Source organism: Urocampus carinirostris, chromosome 16 (genome assembly GCF_059441175.1).
Source record: "Urocampus carinirostris isolate Australia breed hairy pipefish chromosome 16, RoL_Ucar_1.0, whole genome shotgun sequence".
Lineage (NCBI taxonomy): Eukaryota > Metazoa > Chordata > Actinopteri > Syngnathiformes > Syngnathidae > Urocampus > Urocampus carinirostris.
In genome coordinates, this window is record NC_142364.1 from 31,279,869 (window position 1) to 31,293,229 (window position 13,361).

Consider the following 13,361-nt stretch of genomic DNA (forward strand, 5'->3'; position numbering starts at 1 on the left):
TAATGACAATTATGTAAACAGTTCATAATAGTCATAAGGTCAAATGTATGTTTTAGCAAAAACTGAAAACTGGGGTGCTTAACTTTTTTCAATTCATCGAACTCTAGTACAATGTCTTTATGATTTTTTTTAAATAACACAACTAGGAAAAGTTATTGGAAATGTAAAAAGACTGACTTAAATTGAGTCACAATGTTGATATGTAATATAATTCGACATGCAAAATAAAGAGAGAGGACATCAATGAATTTTGAACTTTCAGGAAGTATTGGAGAGTCCTGTACAGAAAACACTCAAAATGCCAAATTCAAAATTTTGCCCAAAAAGATCTACCCTAAAGCATGTGGAAATAAAAGAAAAGCAACTTTATTAGCTGATAGTGACAATAATGTAAACAGTGCGTAATAGTAAAATTAACAACAAACAGTGTGCAATAGTATGAGGTATCTATTTTGCAGGCGTCAATTTTTAGAAACAAAAACAAGCAGAATAAACTAACCAATGATTTTACTTGGTTTTGATTCATTCATTTAAGCGTACATTGAGAAATATGGTCAACATTCAATTGCCCACTGTATATTTTTGTCAATGCCAGCCTGTTTTTTAGTAATTACATAATGTAATGTACAGAAAAAAAATCTTATATATTTGTAAACTCAGTAATCCATTGTAGGTGGAGGTTGCATTTTGAAAAGGACCCATGGCAGTCAAAATCTGTGAAGTAAAAGCCTTTATTCATTCATTCATTCATTCATTCATTCATTTATTAAATACTCTATTATACATTGAAACCCCCCCAAATTAAGGGGCTCTAGCATGTATTTAACAAATAAAAGTACTTTACTTTGTAAAAGTTGATTTTTCATTACAAGTACTGTAACTTTTGTACTCTTAAATTATAATTTAAAAAATGATCTTGCTGCTATATTGCACTGTGAATTCCACACAGGGTTGAAAATGATTTCAGCACACTCCACTTTTTTACTTTAAATTATTTTTTTGTCACCATCATGTGGACATTATTGGAAGACAAAAATGTAAACAAAACCTTCCCTTAATGCGTCAACAAGTCCAACTTTATTGGTGATAGAAAGCATTTTCCTCTGCCATCTGCTGCTTTTGTCAGAGCGTTTTGTGGACATGGGGGCTTTTGGATAATCTGGAAATCAAAAAAGGTTTTCCACATACGTAATTGGGTTCGTCAAGCTGTTTTATGGATACGTACAACTTAAACTGCAATGTTATTGACGCTAAATCAGACACAGGCAGAAAAGGGAAGGAGTGACTGTCTAGCCATTCAGAATGCAGAACGCAACCCAGGACGGAAATCTGCAATGTGGCGAAACCACGAAAAGTAAACCGAAATACAGTGAGGTATTACTGAAATTAAAAGTTTTGTATTTTTTGTGGTGGGTAGACCATTTTGACTCGATCTTTGTAAAAGTAGATCGCATGCTGAAAAAGTGTGAGCACCACTGATCCAGACTGATTGATGAGTAGACTTTTGTCCGAAATATGTACTTTAAATTCCATTAGATGTCATTTATAATGATTGATGTTTAATTAAATGACTTTGAAGAGCTCCTTAATTCACCCCCACTCCATTTGAATACATGATCTTGGCTACGATCATCGCCAACTGCATCGTCTTGGCCCTGGAGCAACATTTACCTGCCAGCGACAAAACACCCATGTCGGAGCGCCTGGTAAGTGTCCACTTTCTTCTTTTAGAATTGCAGCAGCTTCTTTTTACTACTGAGTAATTCATATTTTCATTGAATGCAGTCCTTTTCTGGAGGGCACTCTTTGATTTTCACCTTGCATCACATACACTTTGTCACTTGTACAGCATAATTACCAGATTTTCTGCACTATGAGGCGCACCGCCCCAAAAAATAGTCTTTTGTGATGGGGGGTGGGGAGGTTGGTTGCATCCTTTAACAACTAGGCTCATAGGGCACCATTTCCTGTGGTGTGTCTTGGACAAGTACAGGCTGGTAGCGCCAACAAATGTATTTTTCAAATACAAGACACACTGTACTATATAATGGAATTAGTTGACTCTTCTGGGTGATTGATACAGAGGAGGGGATTCCCAGCCCCCTCGCTCAACCCAACGGATGAGTTGGGAGTCATTAGGTGATCAAACACCCCAATTCCAACCCCTAATGCAGAAGGAGGCAATGGGTGCCAATGTTGGAAGTCTTTGGTATGACCCGAGGCTCAAACCAGCAACCTCCCAGTCTCGGGGCGGGCGTTCTACCTCCAAGCTCTTTTTTTCATACTTGATGCTATTGATTCTTTTATATAAACGAGCAGTGCATACATATCATTTATAGATTAAGGTAAGACAATGACATGCTTTTTTCTACTATTTAGTTTCTACATTGCTTTCTTTCCCTGCCAATCAAATGGTGAGTAAGATTTAGGGTTATTTATTTATAAATCTGACTGTGCCTCATCAGACTTGAACCTCACAGTACGTAACTGTATCAATTCCCTTTCTGCATCGTTACAATACGCAACAAAATTTAACCTCACTTTATAATCTTAACTTTATGAAAAATATTTGATTCCATAAAATGAAGGTAATTTCGATGAAATAGTTCAATACAGTAACAATTGCAAGAATGTAAATAAAAATACACCTTTTATATCAGAAGTATACCATGTTACAATACAGTCCACATTTTAAAGCCAATGGATTGTGAAATTTAAGGAACATGCAGATAAAGTGCAAAACAACAAGCACTTTCAATAATTTGGCAACATAATCCTGATACTCATGTAGTTGCCTTGCATGGGTGACACTGCTATCGGTGTGTGAGTGTGTGTTTGTGAATGGGTAAGTGTGAAGCACATTGTAAAGCGCTTTGGGAGGTCTTCAGTGACTTGAAAAGTGCCATATAAATGCAGACCATTTACATTTATAACAAGTTAGTTCACGTTTGATACACTCATATGTCATCTATATACAAAAAAACAATGTAAAAACCAACTTCACATGACATTTGTTATTTTACATCGCAGTGTAGAAAAGATAACTAATCATAACAGAATTTCTTCTGCCTAAAATAATTTGGTATATACACCAAATCTCAAAAAAATAAATAAATCGTAGTCAAAGTGAAGTAAAATTATTGTGAGAAAATGTAACCTTCAAACTTAAATTCAAACTATAAAGGTAATAATCACATTAAGTAGGAAGATTTCTTTGTTAAATATACTGTTATACGTTGATCAGGAACGTAAAAAACACTCATGTAAACAAGCAATTATCAATGTATTGGGCAGTGTGGTTAAATAAATGTCCTGTAAGCTCTCACTACTTCGCGCTTGGGCGGCAGTAGCTCAGGAGGTAGACCGCTCGTCTTGGGATCAAGGGATCCCAGTTTAAAACCCGGCTCGTCCGTGTTACATGTCGAAGTGTCCTTGGGTAAGACACTGAACCCCTAATACCCCCAATAAGCAGGTTAGCGTCTTACATGGCTGCAATACAAGGCCGCTATTGGGAAATGTGGAGCACATTGTAAAGCGCTTTGGGAAGTCATTGACTTGAAAAGCGCTATATAAATGCAGATAATTTCATTTCGACCTTGCGGGTCCGCAATCCATCCATCCATTATCTGCACCACTTATTCTAGTGCATGTTTTTGGAATGTGGGAGGAACCCGGAGTGCCCGGAAGAAACCCACACAAGCACGGGGAGAACATGCAAACTTCACACAGGAAGGTTTGATCCCATGACCTCTCTAACCACTCAGCTGCCAGGTCCGCAATACATTATCCCCAATTCCATATTGCTGTAAGCAGGGACTGGCAGATGGCACTTGACTGTTGCTGAGAGCAAGGGCTGGTAGAGTGCATTTTGTTTCCGTTTTGGGCCACTGAAGCATGCTATTGTGGCCCACCTATAATGAACAGCACCTGTGCGGCTGCGATACATTATCCCCAGGTGACTTCTGCTGTGCGTGGGGCCTGGTAGATCACATGTTCAAAATAGGGGGGGGGGTACTTTGTGGATTTTTGCATTTTGTGGTGGGTTCTGGTCCCTGTTAAGTACAAAAAATGATGAATTACAATATTGTTTCACCTATAACAACTATCAAGTATTTGTATACGTACAAATGTCTGGAGTTGTAATCACTAAATGGCCTATTGCATCATCTGATGGGTCAGAGGTATCAATACAAAAAAAAAAGGTTTATTTTTTTGCATTTTATATCAAATACATTTCTGCAACGGCAATAATAATCCCAACACTTCGGGGTCCCTGTTAAAATAAATTGATTTACAATGAGATCAAGTGTCAAAAATTGTTTTTTTTTTAAACTTAAAGGAACATTTTGTATTATTCAGGTACACCAAGGACTTGTGTCCCTTCTCATGCTTCTTTGAGTTTATTAACCCCTATAAGGACAACTGTTTTCTCCATTCTCTTACATTCGTCTCTGGCACCATGAATAAAAATAGTGTGATTATGAGATACAATCTAATGCCTTTTAATGTGTAGTCTATCTCAATGGTAATCTAGTGGTTAGGATTTGGGGTTCCTACCACCGTAATCCATGCCTGATCCAAAGTTTTGCGATTGTGGTCATTGATATTATTCGACTGATCACAAGTAAGGAAATATAAAAACTGAGGTTTTTTTTTTCACTTAAAAGAAATGCGAGTCTTACTCAAATAAAAACGGCTGTCGCCCGTGTTATTGGAGATTGCACTTTAGAGTTTAAAATAGTGTGTGACAGAGAGCAACAACTCTGTGTGACTAACTTAATGAATTCCTGTCACATTCACCCACCTGCTCTGGCCTTAAATGGTCTCACAGCTGAGCTTTGTTTTCAGCACTCAAGATGTTATGATGAGAGCAACAAAATCACAGTTTGGGTGAAGGGATCAGCCGGTATTGCCCTACCTTGGACCTTGGTGCTCCGATGTAATGAAACAGGCCTCCAATTAATTAGCACGGGGAATCATGTTTTATACATGGAAGAGGGTTAACGAGTCTGATGGTTTGTAGTAACCGTAAAATCAATGGCTTTATAACTGAATGTCAGGTCATAAGATACAAATTGCTCCAAACAGGGAAAGAGTCTGTGTATTGTGCACCACTTTGAAGACATTTTTTGGATGCTCACTGACAGCGAACAATACTTTCTGGTCTCACGCTCCACAACAAAGACTTTTACATGCATTATCTTTTGCACTACAAGGGTCATACTTTGCGATTTAAGTCAGCGATGTTTTTTGATTGATCAAGCAGTGCACAATTTTGGTTGTATACCATAAAACCTTGTGTAGTAATTCACACATATAATTACTGTACACATTATCTTATCCACTGTATATAAAGCGCACAAATTCTGGGTACGGAAAATACTGTACTCTTGCTGAAAAACTGCAATGAAAATACAACCCCTGTAGTAAGATGAAATAGGACATCTTCAGAAATGACGTCCAAACGGTCCAGAAACAGATTTGTGTCTATATTAAAGTGTCTTTCTTCATGATACAGTAACTCTTGTCCAACATGTCTATTATCACTCATGGCTCAGCTTGGGCGACGACGCTATGGAAAAGGTCACGTTTCTTTGTAAGGCTCTGTCTTGCCACTTCACCATAGTGCCATTATTTGTGTCAAAGAGGGCTGCAAAATTCAGGGAGCATGGGACAGTTTCTGTCAGGTGGAAGTGTGCTGTGATAAAATGAGGGAAACCGAAGTGGAAGTTGATGCTGTTTAAGCCCAATTAAGTGCCTGAAGGCCTTTGTATGCATATATACATTAAAGCTGGGGAAAAGAAGTACTATATGTATTCATAGTTAACAAATCTTCCAGTTCACTTAGTTGATTTGATTTGTGGCTTAAGTAGACAATTGATATGGTGATTATATATTTTTGCATATCATTTTTCCTATTTTTCTATATTTCAATTTTTGGCACGTAAATATTTTTGACTGAAAAAAACCCTAAAATGCATTTTGAGTTTAGTCGACGATCAAAATAAAAACAGAAGCCATCAATGTTTTTTGAACTTTCAAGGAGAACAGGAGTGGACTCTACAAAGAAACCCTTAAAAGGCCAAATTCCAAATCCTAGAGCCTTCCATGAACGCTTTCTTTTTCTTTTCAGCCCTAAAGGGTTTGGTTATCAAAGAACAGCAACAGGATTGGCTGATAGTGACAATGATGTAAATAGTCAAAATAACAAACATATAACTTATAAACATACAAGTTTCATATAATAAGAAATAGTAGTCAAGATAACAAACAACTCTACCATCCTATGCAATCTCCTTTGCAGGTGTCTATCAATAAAAACAACCAAGATTATTATGGGTTCTCAACCAAACGAGAACTAACAACGGAATAGTATTACTGGGAAAAGTACTGTATGTTTTGGATGCGAGTTGAATTCCCGGCACCGCTACTGTTAGCTGTTAACCTATTTTTTTTTTTAAAATAACGATGAGCATTACGCTATGTCTTAATCAACATTGACACCTGTTGCGTTTGAAGGAATATGCCAAAAAGACATTGAGTATCAAACAGAATGGAACTCAGTTGTAAAAATTTACACATGTGCAGGGTAACGCAGTAAACAGCGAGTTGTTCTTTTCCACAACGCATGAATTCTAAAAACGTAACACTGCAGTGACGCCTGAAAAGATTTCAGACACAATTCTGAAGGGTACCTTAGTGGATAAATGCCAAAGTTACTGTGCATTCGCCCTTAATTGTGGTCCCTTGATCGTCCATTATCATAACAACCATCAACAACAGTAAAAGTGCCGGTGTTGCAACAACAGTAGTTTTTGAATATTTACATCAGAATTCTGTCTTCTTTTAGCATGCCTTACTTGTCTTGTAATATTGAAATGTGCCACTACACATATTATAATATATAATATTAATTTACCTTTTTGCCTCGCATTTCATAAAAACTGATCCAACAATGTCTACTTTTACCAACTTTTGACCATCCATCGGAAATGCGCAAGGCAGACATTATAATGAGTGATAGCCAGACTTGTCAACACTTTTTCCGGGTGTTTCCTTTCCACAATTTCCAAGACTTCATAGAATTTTTGCCAAAATGTCTTTAATTTGGGCTGATGGAACGATGGCTGCATCTCCCTCCTTGTTGTCTCTGAACTCCTGCTGCACAGCGGTGTGTGTTTTCATACCTTTCTCTTATCTCTTGCCTTGTTTCGCTTTTTTTCCCCTCACTGTGAATGACAGTTCTTTATACCGAGATTAAAGCATACGCTAGGTAGAACTCCGGAGCGACGAATGGCAGCGCATACTGTACTGTATTTTTGACCTAGTAACGAGAGGCAACATTTTCCCGTTCAGGTACCTTGTAACCTGAAACTTTTGTATGTAGAGACATTTGTAAGTAGAGGTAACACTATATATCTTCTTGGTTCTTTTAATCAACCCATACATTTTTTAATCAAGTTAATCATTTTGTGGTAATTAATGCACCTTATAATTCGGCATTCATTTGGGTGCACCTTTTTACTTCTACAATCTCTACATTGTTCTAAATCAGTGGTGGGCAGACCATTTTGAGTTACACTGGGTTAAAACAATTGGCAGAGGGGCGTGGCCAGGAGAATCAACAAGGACAAAACATAATGGAGGCTAATCCAAATTTTCTGATATGCATTGATTAACATGTTCAATTTCATTTTACAAATGTTTCTAAATAGACAATTTAATGAAATTGGCTTTTTAACTAAAGCATTTTTCTAAGCATTAAATGGAATGCATTTAAAAAGGTGTTTTTTTTTGTACGAATACTTTTATAAATATAATGAAAATGTGATTTGAAAAAAATAACAAATACAAATTACAGAGACATTGGAGAAAAAAAACAACACATTTTATTGTAGTACTTTCAAAGGTTGCATCTAGTCTAGTAACTGAAGCTACCGAAAAACCTAAGAAATTTATTGTCTAAATGAATTTTCCATTTTGGCAAAGAATATTTTGTACTACGCAGTGATGGAATTAATTTCTGATCAAAACACTGGTCAATAACGGATGACAATCTGACATTGCGATCTTGACCCCTAAAAAATCATCAATGTAAGAAATTTAAATAGGTAAGGTTCAATGAACGTCTACCAGTGGAACTGTTTAAATGCAGGCTTAAAACACACTTATATTCTATAATATGAATGACCTATATTTCCTGTTGACGATATCTGTGTATTGTTTGTTATTGTAACGCCTGTTGCAGTCTAGTTATCCTGGAAGGGGGATTACCTCATGTGCGGTCCCTTCTCAAGGTTTCATCATTTCCTCATGTTGAGGTTTTTGAGTTTTTCCTTGCCCTCATGTAGGTTTTAGATCAGGGGATGGTGTAATAACAATCTGTGGTTTGTGATAATCTGTGGACTGTGCAGCTCTTTGAGACTCCTTGTGTTAAGGGCTATACAAATAAACATGAATTGATTTGACTTACCATACCTTATTTGAAATCAATTTGCTGGAAATTGAATCCATACCCTCACATGGAGGGCAAGTACTCTGCTACTATGAACAGCATAACTTTCTGTGAGCTTTATAGCACTATCAAAAATTCTCTTGTTTGGGCTAAGGTGTGAAACCAAATCAAAATCTTTGGAAGAAAAAAGGTTAGTGTTAGGTTTAGGGGTAAAGTTTAGGATCAGGGTTTGGATCAGGTTCAGCGTTAGGGTTATATTTATCTCGTTAGGGTAAGGTTAAAGTTAGAGTAGAAATAAATAAAGACATAATCAGAATCCTCTGTCTCACCATCTACCTTGACCATGAGGCAAGAGAATTGCGTGCCTCACTCTTCACCTGCATACCTTCAGCACAGTAATGTCACATACTAATTGCATTGATACTATCAATAATATAATGTGAAAAATATGTGGTTTTGCGAAAGAAAATTGAAAATTTTTGAAGTTAAATTAAAGGGGAGTTTAACACTGAATAAATATAATCATTTAATCAAAAATATGGCCAAAATCCATATATTCTATCCATCTATCTAATAGGGGTGACTGACAGCAAGACAAACACATACAATAACAAAGAAAATTAAAAAAGGAAAAAAAATTGCAAACCCCCCCACATTTTTAGACCATGGCCAACCAAAATGCCCAAACACCCAAACAAGTTAGGCACCTCGGCACCTAAGTTAATCATGCTTTCGTCCCTCCAGATGAAACAGGACACGAGAAAGCGGCTCGGGTCAGGGTGACACAATACACTCTTTTGTTCAACAACAGGGCCCGACAGCTTTCACTGGTTTACCCCTGCCGCATCACACAGGTGCCCTGCCCATCCCTTAAAACACGTCCAAACATCCCACTATCCTTTTACAACACCTCCCCACTCATTCCTATTACCAACAAGAGCTCTAGTTTCCACTAGATTTAGACCTCTTTCGTGCAGTGCACTCATAACACCATCCATCCACGTCAATCGCGGCCTTCCCCTTGGTTTCCTCTCCATTCCAATGGAAATGGAAAATACATATATACTTTGAGAAATAAAATATTCAGCAGAGCACCTCCAAGCTACTTACTTTTCAGCATAAACTGCCACTTAAAATGGAATACATTTTGTTGAGCAATTTGCATTTTAGATCTCTCAGCTGTTTCACTCCATACTTTGCACTTGGGTAACCTTCAGGGATTTGTTTAAAAGTACCTAAGTGCTTTTGTATGAGAATTTAATAGACTTAATTATGGATTTGAACAGGCAGTCGTATGCCATTCAGGTGTTTAGCCTTTTTTGTTGCGCCCTCTTTAGCAAGTTGTTGCACTTTATTTAATTGTTTTTTGTTTAATTCTCATATTATCATTATCATCATTAACATTATTATTATAGTCATTATCAATAGTGTTATTGTTATTGTTATTGTTATCATTTCACTTTTTAGCCAAGTGTTTCTCAATTTGACTCCCTGTCTTTGGCCACATTTTTATCTGACAATCCCAGTTTTAAACCCATTTCTCTCTATTATTTTACAATATGTTAAAGTTATTTATCTTTATAAAAAGTATTTTGAAGGGACATGTTATTTTTAGCATTCTGTAATGGTAAAACAAAGCAAAAACTTTATTTTTTACCTAACATGAGCCTCACCTAGAGGGAGCTGACCTAATTGTCCGCCATCTTTCTGCTACGGGTATCCCCAAAACTCCAAAGCTTGTAAAATACTGGGCAAAAGAATTTAGATGAAAACAAATGTGTTTTGGTCACTTTAAGTTTCCGTAGTTTCCATACTTCCTTGTGCTTGGACAAACTCATCTTTGCATAATACAGTGACATCTAGTGGTCGAATACTATACAGTGTCTATTTATGTTAATCAAACTAATCTTATTTATTACCCTTACCAGGGTTGGGTAGGGTTACCTTAACTTGATTACTTTCAATTACTTTTGGATTACTCCAATACCAAATATGCTAATATTTTTTTTTAAATATTTTTTTTATTATTATTTTTTTTTAGACCCGCGAAGCTCTGAACCCGCAAACGTGGAACCGCAAAGTAGCGAAGTCCCACTGTATTTGGTATTGGAGTAATCCAAAAGTAATTGAAAGTAATCAAGTTAAAGTAACCCTACCCAACCCTGCCCTTTACATATGAACTTTCCTATTGTGTAGAATCTCTAGCACGACCAAGTTTTTTTTTGTTGTACAGTAAACTTCTTTTACCTACCTTTGATGATATTACCATTTAAAATGCTCTTCGATTGAAACAATTTGCATTTGTTTTACATACTTTTCTAGATTTTACTTACTATAATAATTCTTTTTGTTTGTACGATGAAAAAAAACCCTCAAAATATCTTGGAACAGTCATTTCACTACTTAAGGATCGAAAAGACGTGTTTATCAAAGGCTGAGGTAAAGACTACGTCTATTTTTTTAATGTCATCTGTTATTGGTTGATACTTGAGACGTGCAACTGTCATTTTCTAATGTCTACCCCGTTTTTATGGTTACAAGGAAAGTGTGTATTTTTTAGCCGTTCGTTGTGGTAAAAAAAGTCTTATTTTTTATAAACAAATCAAATCATGATTGCAATAATAAGAAAAATACATGAACTGTCATACAAATGTGGATGTTTTTAAATACTCATAGGTCGAGAAATTATTTAATAACATAATAAATAGGCTCACCTAGAAGAACTGACATAAATGTCCACCATCTTGCTTCTATGGGTACCTGAAAAACAAAATACCTTGCGAGAGACAGGGCAAAAAATCTGAAGATAAATGGTGCAGTTTGGTTACTTTGAGCCTCCATGGTTTGGAATCTTCCTTGTTCTTTTACGCACTAATTTTCAGTTGCATGACACAATACAGTGACATCTATTGGGAAAATATAAAACACTGTCTCTTTCGATAAATTATTTTACAACATGAGGGGGGCTGGGATTTTTTAAGGGTTATTTTTCTATCTTCTTTATTCATTATTCATTATCCGTTGTCGGTCAGTTCATAATACGCTACAAAGCCTAGGAGCTGGGACTCTTACACTCAGCCAAAAGGCCAAGCTAAGGTCCTAGCCTTAAAGCCTTGCTGCGATCATTGCGATTGCACCGTTTCCGGAGGTACTGCAATACCGGGTCGATGTGTGGAGTGGACAGAGCAAGCTCTTATTCCATCTCCGGATTGCAAAAATCTTTCATTGAGGCACACAAGTCCTAAAATCACAGCCGAATTTCACAGAACCTGACTGATTCATGCCGACACTTCTAGAACTTCTTATTCGGCATGAATTGCAACAAGATGCACGCTACAGGTCCCTTAAAACAAGGAGAAAAAGGGCTCATAGACAGTTTCTTCTACAGTGCCATCACCACCCTTAACAAGGGTGCAAAACAGTGACATTATATATCTTGCGACTTTGGAAATTTTTGTTGATGCTAATGTTCATCGGACAATTGTTATGATGCACTATTTTTTCATTTATCTATTTTTACAACTTGGGCCATTCTCTAAGCACTATGTTATGAAGATGTTTTGCCAATTTGATATGACAGTCTTTTATCTTATTTTTCTCTTGAAAGTCTTTATTACTTGTTTATCCTGGAGTGCCTTGTCTAATATCATTGCAAACAATGTTCATATCATTGTTACCAATGATAATAAAGACTATTCTATTCTATTCTATTCTATTCTATTCTATTCTATTCTATTCTATTCTATTCTGGACTCTCTCTGATTAATAACCCCCATCTGCGGGAGTGTTTTAATTCCCCGTTAAAGAACGAGGCTCTCCTCCTTGCACTTGTGCACGGTGCAAGAGGTGAAATGGGCCATCTCTCTTTCTCCATGTTACTTACCCCTTCTTTCTTTTACTTTACGCTTCATTAACTGCTCTCTTATATTTTCATTATTAAAAAAATGTCCACCCTCTGTCACTTTCATGGTCTCTCACTCCCTTCTCTGATTTTTTTTCCCCTTCATAGGACGACACAGAGCCCTACTTTATTGGAATATTCTGTTTCGAGGCAGCCATTAAGATCATCGCCTTGGGCTTCGCATTCCATAAAGGCTCCTATCTCCGCAACGGATGGAATGTAATGGACTTCGTCGTCGTTCTGACCGGGTGAGTCTTCAACCCGCCGGGCGTCTGCTGCATTTGGGTGTCATAAGCAGTGTTGGGACTTTCGTGTTACAAAGGAACAGATTCCTGGAATACAATCACTATTTTCAGTAACATGTACTCTTGATGCATTTGAGACCCCTGCTCAATATCAATAGTGTCCAACAAAAAAAGAACTTTAATGTCTCGTTCCATGTTTAAAATGAAAACAAGAAGAATGGAGAGCAAGGAATCTGCTAAATTTATTCCATTGTTACCGTAAAGTCTGGACTACAGAGCGCACATGATTAAAAGCTGCATGCTCAGGTTTAAGAACAAGATCCAATTTTTGTCTTTATTAAAGCTGCACTGGATTTTAAGCCACACGCATAAACAGCAAAACATCTGTACACTTGACGGTGTTTTCAGCTGTGTCTTTCTTGTCAAGTTGTTTACGTCACGTGTTTTCAGATCATCTGATCATTCCAGATGGTGATTACAAAGTGGAGCACATGTTTACATGATATGTGAGTTAATCCTTTAACCACTAGGGTCGTAGGGGCACCATTTCCTGTGGTGTGGCTTTTGCAAGTACAGCCCGGTGGCGCCCATCCCAGTGCCGAAAGAAAACACAAATGAGGGCTCCTTCATTATTCTAAATACAATTTTATTTATAGATGACAGCACCAGGACATACTGTGGAAAATAGTGCCAAATTGTGACAAAGACATGTCTTTTTGTTTTTTGTCAAAGGTAGTTTCAGCAGTAATGGACCAAATTG

General features: G+C 37.0%; 1 pseudogene; it reads right to left on the reverse strand.

Annotated features, from left to right (window-relative positions):
- Positions 1 to 11,588: 11,588 nt before the first annotated feature.
- LOC148351065 (U2 spliceosomal RNA) lies at positions 11,589 to 11,678 on the reverse strand (annotated as a pseudogene).
- Between the last annotated feature and the right edge of the window lie 1,683 nt (positions 11,679 to 13,361).